Genomic DNA, 15248 nt, shown 5'->3' on the forward strand with positions numbered 1-15248 from the left:
TATATATTATATATATATATGTTTTCAACGAAAAAGTATTTTTGAAAGGTTATGCGGTTTTAAGTTTTAAACAGACTCCTATTTTAGTAATTAAATATGTTTAGAGTCATCGTAATATCCAATCTATCAGAGTGGCACAGGCGGAAGTGTGACATTCTGATAGTGAGGGTGTTACATTTGTGGTATCGGAGCAGTCTTTCCTATAGAGCCTGAGGAATGGATTGACTATGCCTCCATTGCATACTCTGATTGTCTGTCATGTAATAGTCTTATCGAATGACGAGAATTAGAGCTTTATACATATTACTGTCTTTTAATTAATGCCGTTAGCCTATCATTGTATATTTCTTGGTATTAAGTTTGGCCGGCTTAAAACTAGTGGATTATGTATATGGAAGTACTAATGGGTAGTCATAGATGATATACAACTAATAGGTAATGCTTATCGTGGGTTTTGGGAACGTTAGAAACTATGTCTCGAGGTTACTCCGATATGTGTCTTGAATTCTGTTGGAGTCATGTAACTTGTTCTTTTCTAGCCTATCATGAAGTTCTTGTTACCTTTTATTTTGGAAAATAGTTTGATTTTTCCAACTCTATTCCTATGTCCATATACATTCTTGTTTGATCATAATAGCATATGCCTGTTTGAAATTCTTGGTGTATTTATCTTTCTCTGTTTAAACTCTTCTTCTTGATTCATGTATTCTTCGATGTGACTTTGAACTTGTCTTGATGCAATGTGCCTTTTTTTTTTTTAAATTCTTATTCCGAGTTCCTTATTAAAGAAATTGTGATTCAGTTTTTCTTTTATTTATATTTACAACCATCTTTTGAATTTTTATAAAATCGCCTTTGATTTGATATACACTTCTCCATATAAAACTTTAAAAATTTCTTATACAGTTTAAAAACTACTTATTTCTAATACCCGCCTATTCTTTTACTGGTTTACGGAAATATACTTACTTTAAATACAACTTGACTTTTCTAACAACTTTACTGCAGTTCTTATGCATATCTTTACTTGTATATGTACTTAGGTATTTTTCAAAATTTTTGAAGGAAAGGATTTTCGCCTTTATTCCAGTTGACCTTCGTTTGACAAACTTCTCCTAAATTATTTTAATTTGAATTTGGTTTAGCATAACACATTATTTATACAATTGTTGTTCTTTTGAAAATATTGGACTCATATCTTTCCTTTTAAGAAAGGACCAATTCCTTCTTAAGCTTTTCATTTCTATGGATGTCATACTTGATTTTGTTCTTAATTATTCTTTTACATCTTGTGAGCATTACCATTAATCTCAGTTTTTCTTCTCTTGTGAATCTCATTCTTATCTGAGTCAACTTGAATATGTTCCAATTTAGTGCATCGTTTATCCTTTCATTGTTTTTACCAGAGCTCTTTAGTCAAAGATTCTTTCTTGAGAATTGGCTATTAATGAGTTGATTTCCTTTTAGCGCGTCTTAATCTTCTTGAATGATTCTTGTGAGGTGGTGATTTCAAGTATACCCTCGGAGTTTTATTTTGAACCTTTTTAAAGAAGTTTTGATTTCTCTTTAAAGAACTTGCAAATTAAATTTTTCTCATACACAATTGTAATTGAAACCATTTTTTAAATTTTGATAAAGTTATTTTGAATTTAGCAATGCACTTTTCTATATCTCTAAAAACGTGTATATTTCAAAACTTTCCCTAAAAATTTCTTTTATAAATTTTTAGGTTATTTTGGTATGGTCAAAATGTAATTGAAATGGTTTCGGATGAGGAATGTGATAAATTTGAGTTTAAAGGTTTTTAGTAAAAATAGATTTTTGACCAACTTTGATGGATCATAACTTGAGTATCGTGTTTTGAAATTTAATGAAATTAGTCTCAAATTAAAGACAACTTAAAAAGCTTTAAAACTGTATGTATTTTATAGAAATTTGAATTTTTTAGACAAAGTTAGGAACGTTGGAAGTTGGTGTTGAAAATCTAAAATTCTGTTATGTTATAGAATTTGTGATTTCTGGTTTATGTGCACATGCACACTGTTGTGCGTATGCTCTGAGCAAGGGCCATGTTTTCACTTGTGCATACGCACATTCGTGTGTGCATGCACACCCTGTTGATTTCAGAAAAACGTGCGTACGCACACTCTGGTACGCACACACACCCTGTGAATTTTGCAATTTGTGCGTATGCACAACATCATGCGTACGCACAAGTTGAGGGTGTCCGCACGTATTCATGCGTGCACACAAAATAAAAAATTTTACTTTGTGTGCGTATGCACACCTCTATGAATACGCACAAGATGAGAAAACTTTACTGTTGCGTGCGTACGCACAAGCCCTATTTTTTTTTTTCAAAAATAAATTTCTGTTTTGAATCGTTGTACCTTTCTGATAAATGTATTAAACCTTTTGAGCATCATCACTGGCTTTAGTTAATCTTCTTCTATGATTTTTTACTTTTTAACACAACATGATTTTGTTTCAAATTACTGCCTTGCCTTTTGTTTTATTGTTCCTATCAGTTATCTCTGATTCGGGAGTCATCCTTGAGGTTATTAAACTGCTTTTCTTTCCAGTACTCTTCATCGATTGTACATCCTTGTTTACTTGTAGTTTCATCAGTTCTTTCAAAACTCTTGTAGAGATTATCTTTGTTGACTATCCTTCTTTTTCAAAGTCTTGTATCCTTCTGAATAAACTCGAGAATTGTTTTCATGTCAGGTGCGGTTTAGGTATAGTGATGCGATGCGTTTGTTCTTTAAGATGCTGTTTGTAGATATGGAAGGCGAAGCAGTAAGTGTCTAACGTTATGAGAAGTTGTGGAAGTCTTGTTTATCGCGGAAGAGTTTGCGGATGTTAGGCTTGTAACCGGTTATTAGGGTTGTGGAGTAATTGACAGAGTTGGAAAGTTGAAGGTTTGAAGTGGTTGCGAGATCTGTGAGCGAACGTTATATCCGTTGTTTAAATACCAGCCTCCTTTGTAGCCTTTTGCCACATTAACTATAGCTTTGCTTTGGGAACGCCTATCTTGACTTGCACCCTCTTTTGTTCTTTCAAGTTTTTGTAAGGACTTGAAACCATATAACCTTTTTGCATCGAGTCTATATTGTATCTTCTGCCTTACACCATACCTTACCCTTATATTTAAATCTTATGGTTATCCGGTATTTGAACTTTTATATATATGTGCTAAGATTTCTTACTTTTCTAAAAAGTATTTAAAAAGTAGAACACTAAGGCTATGTATTATCTTATATACTATGGCAAAGATGGCGATGAAGTTACAACTTTCGCATGTGGAGCTTCTTTCACCTTGGGAGGAGTTTAAGAGTAGTCTTAAACGGGACTGTCCCTCTATTTAAGCAGTTCCTTGTTTTGTTTCTTTTATTTTTCTTTGTTTAATTTATTTCAGTCACCAAAAAATTAGATTTCAAAATAAATACAATATAACCTAAATTGATTTAGGAATTTTCAAACCCTAATTAATCCAAAATCCCCAATTACAATACACAAATCCTAATCCTAACTTTTACCAAATTGAATCCTAAGCCCCCAAACACAAACAGCAGCCGCAGCTGCAGCCCCCCTTTTGTCCAACAAACACACGCACACACAAATCAGAAAAAGAAAGAAAGAAAAAGAAAGGGGAAATGGAAGCAGGGGAAAGAGAGAAGAGAGGGAGCTGTGATCCATAGAGAAAGGAGGAGAGAGATTGTCGTTGCCAGCTGTGCCACCACCACCACGTCCAGCTGCCGCTGCGCCGCTGTGTTGCACAGAGGAGGGAGAGTGCGCGAAGAGCAGAAGGAAGAGAGAGGAATAACGTGCGTGAGGGAGCTCAGTCGCGGGGAGAGGAGACATGTGTCTGACTCGTCGCCACTGTTCCGTCCAGCCCGACCCGTCGGCATCGCCGCTGGTCTGCATTGGAGCCGCCGTCATCACCATTGAAGCCGAGGAGAGAGAGAGAGTTCGCAAGGAGAGAGGGGACGTGCATGTGGTGTCGCTGTCGCCGTCTTCATCTGAACCGCCGCCAGATCCGCCGCTGCCGAAGCTTTTGACCAAGCCTTTGCCGCCGGGAACGCCACTCCGCCACTGAGATCCACTGCCGGTAAGGGTGTTAAGTTGGTTTGTGTTCTTTTGGGTTCCGGGAAGATTTTTAGCGCTGCGTGGTTATTACAGTCGCTATCATCGGGATTTTTGCTCGCCGCTGTCGCTCAAGGTTATTGTCGGAGCTACTGTCAGGTCAAGTCAAAGTTTTGGTCACTTCTTTTTGTCATTACAGTATGTATTTATGTTTCAAAAATCTATGCGTTCGTATTCTATTATGTTTGGTTATAAACTCTGGGGTTTGGTAACGTAGGTTTGAGTTCTGATTGTTGCATGTCACTTTTAAGTTGCTGGGGTTGCTGCGAGAATGGTTAGGGACTGAGTTTGCGGTTGCCGTTGGTTTCAAGTTGAGAGAAAAGGTTCCGTTGACGCGTTTAGGTTATGGTTTTGACGAGTCAAGGTAGGGGGCTTTTTATAAAAAATAATTTATTTAAATTGGAATTGTTGTAAATTGATATGATACGCGAAATATATTTCTGGTGATTATGTAAGTCTTACGAATTGTCTGTTTTATCTTGGATGAATATGGTTGTCTGTTTGATTTCACTATTGACTGACTTTGTTAAATTGGAGATTTCTGGATTGGTTGATTTGAAATGATTTTGATAGTCTAAATGTATAAATTTTGTTTGAAATGATATTTTAAAAATAATGAATTATGCTTTGAATTGAATTATTGATAAATGAATTATGTTTGAACCTATTTTATAAGAAAATTATTATATTTTGAAAATAATTTATTTAAGAAAAGAATTATGTTTTAAAGTCGATTTAAAGATGAAAATTCTTATGTTTTGGAATTTGATTTAAGTAAACAGATTTGGAGGAGTTTTAGTGAATTTAAAAGAAACTTAAATTTCGATTAACTAATTTCATTTTACGACATTTTATGAAAAGTTTGAAGTATTTTCTAAAATTTTATTTTAGAAAAATTGAAAAATTTCCGAGGCTTTAGAAACAGATTTAAGAATGAAATTGAAATTGGTTTTTGATAGAAATGATTTGGTTTTGATTTAAGTAAGTTGGTTTTGAAATTAGTTTGGAATATTTGGATACATGACTTGGTTTTGGTTTAAATTCTATTTCATTTATTCAAATCAAGAAGCTAAGGTTTTAGAGGTTTTTAATGAATTTAAGAAAATGAGTTAGGTTATTCACCCCTAAAGTCTTGAGACTCTGCTGAGAAATTTTATCACCAAATCCTGATTTAGAATGAATGATTTTGACTCTTTCAAAAGATATTTTGAATTTGACATGGTTTTAAGGTTGTTTGGAAGTTTTTGAAAGATGTTGTGGAAAGTGGCTCTATTTTGAAAAGTGATTCTTGGCAAGATGTGAACTGAATACGTTTGTTAATTGAAAGTAAATGGGCCAAGAATGATTATTGAAATAAGAGTTTGAGCCTGATTCATTGTGGATAGTACTTAGTTTTTTGATAAGTTGCTTGAGCCTGACATGGACGGGTGGTTAATCCCGCTTGTCGAGGTTGCGGTCCCGCTTACGTGTAGATGTGAGGTCGGAGGCAAAGTATCCTGCTCACATCCTTTCTAATCACAGGAGTGTGCCCGATACTATATCTATGGGGGGTTCCCGTAGCTTTATTCGTGATCGAAAGGCGACATTCTCATAGGAAGGTGTCGGGTTGGCAATTGAACGGACAATGTGATATCACAGCCAGTAGGACAGATATTCATCATTTGCATCTATGTGACATTTTTTTGGTGTGTATATTGTAATTGGTTTCCCTATGTGAATACTTATGTTAACTGCTAACTGTTATACTTGTTGTAATTGCTCTTGATTGTTCTTGAACTACATTAATTGTGATTGTGTTTGATTGGTTGGTTTGTGATGAATTGGTTGATGATTGAGTTGTTTGGGACGGAGGATGTATTGGATTTGGATGGGCCTGAGGCCGTGATTGGTATGTTTGAAGTCTAGTTCTATATAACATATCTAACTGGTTCAACATATACTTAATGAACCTATGCTTGGAACAGGATGATCGTTTATACAACTTAGGTAACTTTTTTTATGTTCATGTAAAGTATGAAAAATCAAACTTCTACAATATAGACTTAATTGAACCTGTGCTTGGGATAGGTTGGTCATTCATACTGTCTAGAAAAACTTTAAAGATTTTACAAGAAAGGAAAAAGTTTTGTTTTTTATTATTTTGAGGAATTAACCAAGTTCTCTTTAAAAAGGATCTCTGGATTTTGAATGTGAACCCATGGTTTTGGAAAGACACATAAAACGAGCAATGATTAGTGTACTTTAAGAATAGTTTTGTTTTACGTATCTTATTATAACAATTCTGTAACCCTATAGTGAGAACCAACGAGGACGATGTGCTCACTCCCCTACAGGTTTTTCCTTTTCAGTATATGGACGACGAAGTTTCAAAAGAGTTATTTCATCTTCTGTTTATTTGATATTTTTGTATTATCTTAGTTATTATTTTTTTCTCGCCTTTATCTTTACCAATTTTGTAAGAGGGATAGGAATTTATGATATGTATGATTGTAAGTTATTGTTATGTATCTATAACAATATATAATGGCAAAACCTGTTTTGGTGTCCAACATTTTTTTCCATTTTTATCCTTCCTAATAACTTACTTCAGTATTCGTCAGTTATTCCGTGTTACAAAACCCGCACTCCCTCGTCTTCATTCACGTTCTCTCCTAACTCATAAATCTACATCACTTCTATAATTTTCTCTCATTCTCTCTCACTTCACATTATTATTACTATATAATATAACGGAAAACGTAATATAATTTGTTTTTCGTCATTAAAGTATAAAACTATGTTTATATATTTATTTTGATTAATTAGATTAATTACAGCTGACAGGATTGGAAGATTCACGTGGAAGTGGTCGACCCACTTGGCAGGATTATGAGTTTATGACAGGTGAAGAAGTCAAAATATGAGTGAAAAATAGAGACAGCAACCGAGAGAGTATTAGACGAGAAAAATAAATTGATACATCGTGGTACAACACCATTAGAAGATATCACAAATATGCTCGTTCATCAATACTCTGTTCTAAGTTATACTTCTCATTGATAAATTTATGTTGTTAGTATATCATTTAATATGAATTATTTTTTTACAATATATCTATGTTATTGTACTCTTAGTACCATTTATGTATAATTTATCTCTTGAATGTACTCTTAAATTATCAAATTATGCTTATTTTTCATGCTAATAGTAAATTTTTTAAATATTCAGATATTCATAATAACACTGGAGTTGGTTCAAATAACAGACTGAATGGTCCAAATATAGGTAGGAATCCTGTATATTTATTTAATTAATAATAATCTATTTTTCTTAGGTTTTGATTCGATAAACTTTCCATAATTATCCTAAATAATATTATTATAGATATTATTATAATATCTTAATGTACTTTAAATTAAATATTTATAACAATATATAAAGGGAATATCAGAGTTTGTTATCCAATTTCTACTTTTCTATCTTAATCCTATTAATAAACAGTGTTTAATATAATTGTTCTCCTCAAATTTGGTCCAAAATATAATTATTAGTTAATTTTTTTATTTTTTGTACAGTTACTTTTTTATTCTATACATAACTTCTATCCATGTTGTCTTTCTCTTTATTCTATGGAGTACATGTAGTACTCTCTCCCTATTTTTATTTCACTTAATTAAAAAAATAATGATAAATATGTGTATAAAAAATGGTAAAAAATAATGAAAATAAAAATTAAAATTTTTAAAAAATAATAGAACAAAAGATGATTTAAGATATTGAATATAAAATTAAAAGAAAATTTTTTTAACAATTAAAATTATGCGAGAAAAAGAGTTCTTTAAATTTAAATTTTTATATCTACTTCAAATTAAATAAGATTAAAAAAATAAATTTATAAATATTTATAAATATTTATCTTGATTAACTGAAAAAAATAAATTAAAAATATTATAAATTAATAGACGACATTTAAAGCTTTTAAAGAAATACAATAGAAGTATTATCATTCTGAAAATACTCTGTGTATTTAAGCATAATTGATAATAAAAATCTACTCTATCGAATATTTCACCTTATATATTATCTAGAACTTTAAACTATGATAATTTTATAATATCTCTTTATTGTATACTTTTATAATTTAACATTTTAAAAGTTTTTTTATAGTAATTTTAATTTCTACAAAATATAATATAAATAAGATCACGTTAATATTAAAATAAAAAAATACTTATTAATAAATTTTAAAAATAAATAATATATTAACAAAAAAATTAATTTCTTAAAAACAATAGAAAAGCGGCTTAACAGGTACGTTAGTGCCTGTTGAGCCGCTAGTATATATATATGTAGTAAGAGAGAGGGAAGAGCATAACGAAGAGAGAAAGAAAGAAAACGTAAACTCTTCCGAACTTTCGGCTTCGATTTCTTGAATCCGTAACTCCAATAAAAAATCTAATTCAGTAAGAGTATTCGTAACCTCCTCTTCTACACGTTGGCACCATTTTTGATTAGTGGAAGTTGACAGTGATATAGCTCATCTTTTCTTTGGGTTTGGCCAATGGGAATTTTAGGAGGCATAGACGATTCTGGATATTTTCTTCTTCGATAGCTCAGTCAGAAAGTTTCTCCGGAGCTTCGAATATTTTGATTCCGTACGATGGTATGGTTTTGGTTTCTCGTAGTTAATGTTTAATGTCACGTGAAAACTTAGGCTAGAAGACTTTAAGATAGGAATGAACTGAACGTATAATTGAAGGATTGTGTATATAGAATAAATTATGTGGTTTAGCTATTGTTAATAATTTGCTATTGAAGTTGGTCGGTTTGGAAAAAGATTTAATATTGGTATTTGTTTGGTTTTGAAATAATTTGTTACTGGAAGTGAATTGAATGATTGAGAGGTGTTTGGTTTGGTAGTTGGGACCCTTGAAGGGTGGCAGAAATTTGAGTTTTAAAGGAGGTACTGCCAAAGTTTCTATAAGAGCTGAAGTTTTCGATTTAAAGTGATATTTTAAAAGAAAGAGATTATCATATAGCTTGTGTATTTGAGACTATTTGTTGACCCTCTGTTGCAAGATGTGACCGGACACTTTAACTCTTCGGATTCCCCCATGGGCATGCATATATATATATATGAACATTGAATATTATATTTGAGTTTGGAGTTTGACTCCATGGAATATTATTGAGCTTAGAGTTTGACTCCATGGAATATTATTGAGCTTGGAGTTTGGCTCCATGGAATACTATATTATTGAGCTTGGAGTGTGACTCCATGGAATATTATATTTGAGCTTGGAGACTGACTCCATGGAATATTATTGAGCTTGGGGATGCGCGCACAGAGGGACTGTCCAATGGTTAACTACCAGGGCTTGTCGAGTTGGCTGTATAACCGACAGATGAGACTCATCAGCCATAGGACATGCATGCATCATATGCATTTGTTTGCTTTGTTTGAGTGTGTGTCGTTTTAGTTTGCTTAACTGCTAAATTCTGCTTATCTGCTACTTGTTCTATTTGCTGTAAATGTTTCTCTATCTGTGTTTTCCTTGCTTGAATTAGATGTGTATATTTTCTGAGAAACCTCTCTTGGCGGAGGTGTGAAGAGGGTTGTCCTACGGGAGATTCAGAGGATTAGAAGCGACAGAAAGTAGAATGTTAAGTTAAAGTTAGATTCAGAACTAGAATACCTCAGATAACTTACCTAACTTTTGGTTTAGTTTATTTTCCTTAAGAATGATTCTGAGTGTCGGAATTCTAGGAATGCCTCTGGCTCTCCCGAGACCTTTTACATTAACTATGCAGGCACCTTTACCATACTGAGAACCTCCGGTTCTCATCCCATACTATGTTGTTGTTTTTCAGATGCAGGTCGAGAGACACCTCGTTGAGCGTCTGAGTATCCTCCTTACAAGCGAAGAACTACCTTTTTGACTGTCAGTCTGTCATATTTTGATTTTGGGCTATGTATACATGTTTATAGAATCTCCACATGTATATTTTGTGTTTTGTCCCTCCTAGAGGTCGACTTGGAGATACAGGGGTTTACTTTGTGGTTTGACTTTTATTTTGGGTTGTATATATATATAATCATATACTCTGGCCGGCCTTAGCTTCGCAGGTTGAAAACATATATATATATATATGTTTTCAGCTTCCTTTGATTTTTTTCCTGTCCGTTTTACAAATATCCATGCGAGTGTGACACGATTTTCTGTTTATCGTTCTTGTTTAACTAATTCTTCAAGGCTCCTGGATATAATTTTTTTCAACTATATTTATATGTCTTTTCTTTTAGAGGTCGTAATACCTTGCCACCTCTGCTTTACGACTTAAGCGTAAGGCTCTGTGTGGTAGGGTGCTACACATGTAACATTGTTCTATTTAGATAATTTATATAATATTGGTATTGGTTTGGTTTATATATGTGTTTTATCCAAATTTTTATTTAATTTTTGAAAAATATACATGAGAATTAGATTAGATTAAGTGATTAACTTTGTTGTCCAATCCTTAAATATCACATATCACAAAAATATAAAAGTGATTATTTTTATCTTATACTACAGATCAGTAAAAGTCAACAGAAAGTTTAACTTTGTTAATATTTAAATATATCTTTAATTAGAGAAAAAATTAAACATTAAATTTTTAAAAAATTAAGTTAAATTATGTGTGTTTAAAGACCACTTTAAATATTAATCTCTAGACATAGTATTAATATGTATTTAAATTTTTTTTATTTTTTATTAAGTCACAGTTAGCCACAAAAAATAAAAAATATGAATATCGATAAGTAATGTAGTATCCAAAATATATCCGACATATAAATACGACATCTTAACAAAGTATCCATATTTCATACTTATAAACTTAAATGAAAAATATAACATATCATTAACATCAGTTTTTATTTTTTTTTTTTGGTGACACATCAGTTTTTATTTAACATATCATGTCATAGCATTTCTTATTTCGTATTAAAAAAATACAAAAACAAATGATGAATAAAATTCAAGAGTTAATAAATTAAAATTAAAAATTTCAGTAATTCTAATAACAAAACTTCATTCATTAAAACATGATTATCAATTATTGTAAAATGTATGCAGTGCATCTGATTTTATTTTCACTATTTATATTTTCATAAGTGAGAGGAGAAGAGCTCACCATAAAAATTATTTTTTTTGAATTTTATTTTTTCTTTTAATCCCGTGACTCAAATTTAGATCCAGTGATTCAATGCTTGAATAATATCATGTCATGGTCACAAACAGATCCAATAATGTCAGAAATGAATTTCTAGTCCAAACAAAGTGAAAAAAAGTCCAATTCAATTAATATATATACTTTTAGTACTATGAGGATGTGATGTTGAATTTGACAATATAAAAATTGCTAATAAATAATTTAAAAATTGTCTTATAATTTTAAAATTGACAATAATACATGACAATTATATTAAATTTATTTATATTAAAAAATAAAAATTATTTTTAAAAAATTATTATTGAATTAGTCATTGTGAAAATAGTTAACAGGTAATAAATATGATATTGTTGAGCTAAATTATGAAGAGACATTTAACTTTTAGTACATGAAAATAACAAGCAATTAGCTAATAACTATGTTATGCTAACACGATATGCACAAGGTAAGACCAAAAGAGCCACCGTTTCTACTCAAAAATGATGGAGTATCGCATAGTTGGACTATCAACAATTCATTTGAGAGGAATTGGAATCATTTTGGTACTTACAATGAGGTCCAAAGATTGGTCTTTAGTCGATAGTGTAGAGAAAAAATGTGTAATTACTAATTAGCTACTATTTTTTTGGTACATGTTATTTGGGCTTTGTTATTTGGTTTGGTCCGAATATTTTGTGATCCATAAGATATGATAACAATGTTATATACCAACAAAAACTAATATGGACCTAAAGAAGCAGAAGAAGAAGAAAAAGAATAACAATCATAACAATAAATTACCGAAAAAAAAAAACAATCATAACAATAATAACCATCCTTGTGAAGGAGACACCTCCAACGGGTCTCCAATTTTTGTCAAAATTTTTTAAAACTAATTCAAAATGACCTCCCAATTACTCCTCTTCTCATCCACCCATATTTTTACTCAATTATATACCCAATGAAAAATATATCCAAATTATATATCCTATGAAAAATTAGTAGTGCGCATAGGCCGAATGAAATCGGATTCGTCTTGATCCGACTCGACTCTAAATAATGACTAGATTTATTTTTTAAATTCTTATCCAATTCTAGACCCGGTGAAATCACACTACCAAATCTGAATCAAGTGAAGTTTGAATCTTAATAAATTTTATGTCAAAAATTATAATGCACTTATTTATAAAAAAAAAACATACTTGTATATCGAGAAATTGATATCCACATTTGAACTTGAATTTTTCCATAAATTCTAATTTTATTCTTCTTTGATCTATTTCCTAATTCAACAAATATGATTAAAAACAGAATAATAAGCTTATAATTAATATAACATAATATTAGAATTAATTTAAAGTTTTCCTACGATGCACATGGGTCGGATGAAACTGAATTCGCTTTGATCCGGATCCGACCCTAAATAATAACTTATTCTATTTTTTAAATTCTTACCCGATCCGAAACCGGGTAAAATCACACCAAATCTAAAATATTTGGATCCAAATTTTCATTCAACTTCTACATATTTCAAAAATAGACAAGATATAAATATCGCTCGCACAACAATTTTTTAGGTTTGAATTTCTTATTTCATTGCATGTGTTTTTCGAAAAATAAAATATTTAAATTAAAAAAAAATCACTAAAGTTATTTAAAATATTCCCATTAAAAGTTTTTTAACATGAGTAAGTTTGTTGTTATCAAATTAAAATATATCATTCATTTGACTTATATCTATTTACATTTTAAATTAAAAAATTTTATATTTACAATAATTTGATTCCTTTTAGATTATTTCAAAAAATAATTACATTCACTCTAAACTTTAAATCTAAATCACTAAACCATAAATTTTAAACTATAAATCGTAAATCGTAAATTCTTACGCACAAACCTTAACTCTAAACACTAAACCTTTTTATAATCACCAACCTTCTACCCTAAATCCTAAACCATACACCTTAAACACTAAACCCTCACCATAAATTATAAAACCTAACTAATAAATCATAAACCCTCAAATTTAAACCCTAATCAATAACCCTAACACAACTAATTACTAAACCCCCTACAACTAATATTCACCGCCTAAATCGTATATCATAAATCGTAAATCCTAAAACCTAAAGCCTAAAATCTAAAACGTAAATCCTAGTGTATCGATTTTTTCCCCTAAACTACAAAAAACTACTCATTTATTTAATTAAAAACTTTTACGTTATTATACTTTCATTCTTGCATTTTAAATAAATCTAAAACATTCACAAATCCCTTTTTATAACTTTCCAGCTTATTCATTTCCAACATTGAAGGCACTACATCATTCTAAAATACAATACTACAATTTTATTATTTTAGAGCCCACTTAAACAAGTATCAGGAGTTCGAATCCCACTTTGTGTATGTAGCAATCTATTGGCCAGTAACAAACCCTTAAATATAGATCAGTACTGCGACGTATTAGTTTTTGACCTATTGAAGTGGAAAATACCGTGAGAAATCATCAAAAGATTAACATTGTCATATTATATTCGGTACTAATAAATATAACTTACATTACTTTTATACTAAAATATCTATTTGGGTGTAAACCAAAACACTAAATACATTGTTTTTTTTTTAATATCACACAATACTTTTTTTTTTTGGTAAACCACTAAACATATTTATTCTGTTTTTTTCTCAATTCTAATTTTTTGCCGAGAGTCAAATCTTGTTGATTAACAAAATTTTAGAACAACTCATTCCAGCCTTCAAAAACAAATAATTCAGCATTTTCTTTCACTTTGAATAACTCAACAAATAGCCTACCGTTACAAAAAATGGTTACTCCATCATTTTTGAAACGGCCAACTTTTTACTTATCATCATTAACGCATAATTATCCTCCTCTACTTAACATCTATTTTTTGTTATTTCTGCCAAGTATTTTTAAGAAATATAATTGGTGTTGTTAAGCATGAATTAGGATCTTTATGAGTAGTTTCATAATCTATTTCGCATGAATAAGTAGTTGTTGAAGTTTTCTTTGTCAGTAGAGAGTGGTCAGGGTAGAGTCTTGAGTTTAAAGAAGCATTTTAGCAAGTTATGAGTCAAAATATATGTTGCTTATTTCAGGTGTATTGAGTATGTAATATATAATTGGCAAATGCAAGTGTATCAATCTTGGAATGTGATGAGATGATCGTTAATTATTTTTCAACGGACATATAACATACCTGATTGGATGGAAATGAGTTTTCAAGTGATATAATGCTTTTTTTTTTTAAGCTCACCCAAACAAATCCTATCTCAATAGCTGAAAAATATACCATCTTCGAAACTCATATATTGCTACAAACCTTAGATACCTTCCTTCTTCTTTTTGTTGTTTGAAATTTTGTTCTACAATGTTTTAAAGGAAGAATAAAGATTATTCAAATGAATAACTTAAATTAGAATCACCACTAATAAGTACTTTTGAATGTAGTCCTCATGCATTGACATTCTATAACTATCCTCAGTGTTAAAAGCTTATATTAATTCTCTTTTATTTATAACTAAGATTCAAGGTACCACAATTTCATTTTCAACACTTGAAACTACCGTCTTATACAATAACATGAATAATTGCTGCGAAACTTCATTTGTTGTTTGAGATGTGAGAGAGAACAAATTATAAAAGTTCAATTTATTTTATTTTTTATTAAAAAATTTTAAAACGAAAAATATAATTATAAAAAATTAATAAGAATAATAAAATAAATAAAAAATAGGTTGTATCTCTTATTATATAACAATTATATATCTATATATCTAAATCAAATAAGAAAATAATTCTCTTAGCAAATCTTTAACAACTCAAAAGTTAATACAATGAATAGTTATGGATTAAAGTGATGAAACAAAAATGAGAGTTGCTATAATAGTATAGTGGTAATTGATTA

The sequence above is a fragment of the Arachis ipaensis genome, chromosome B04, assembly GCF_000816755.2.
Source record: "Arachis ipaensis cultivar K30076 chromosome B04, Araip1.1, whole genome shotgun sequence".
Taxonomy (NCBI): Eukaryota; Viridiplantae; Streptophyta; class Magnoliopsida; order Fabales; family Fabaceae; genus Arachis; species Arachis ipaensis.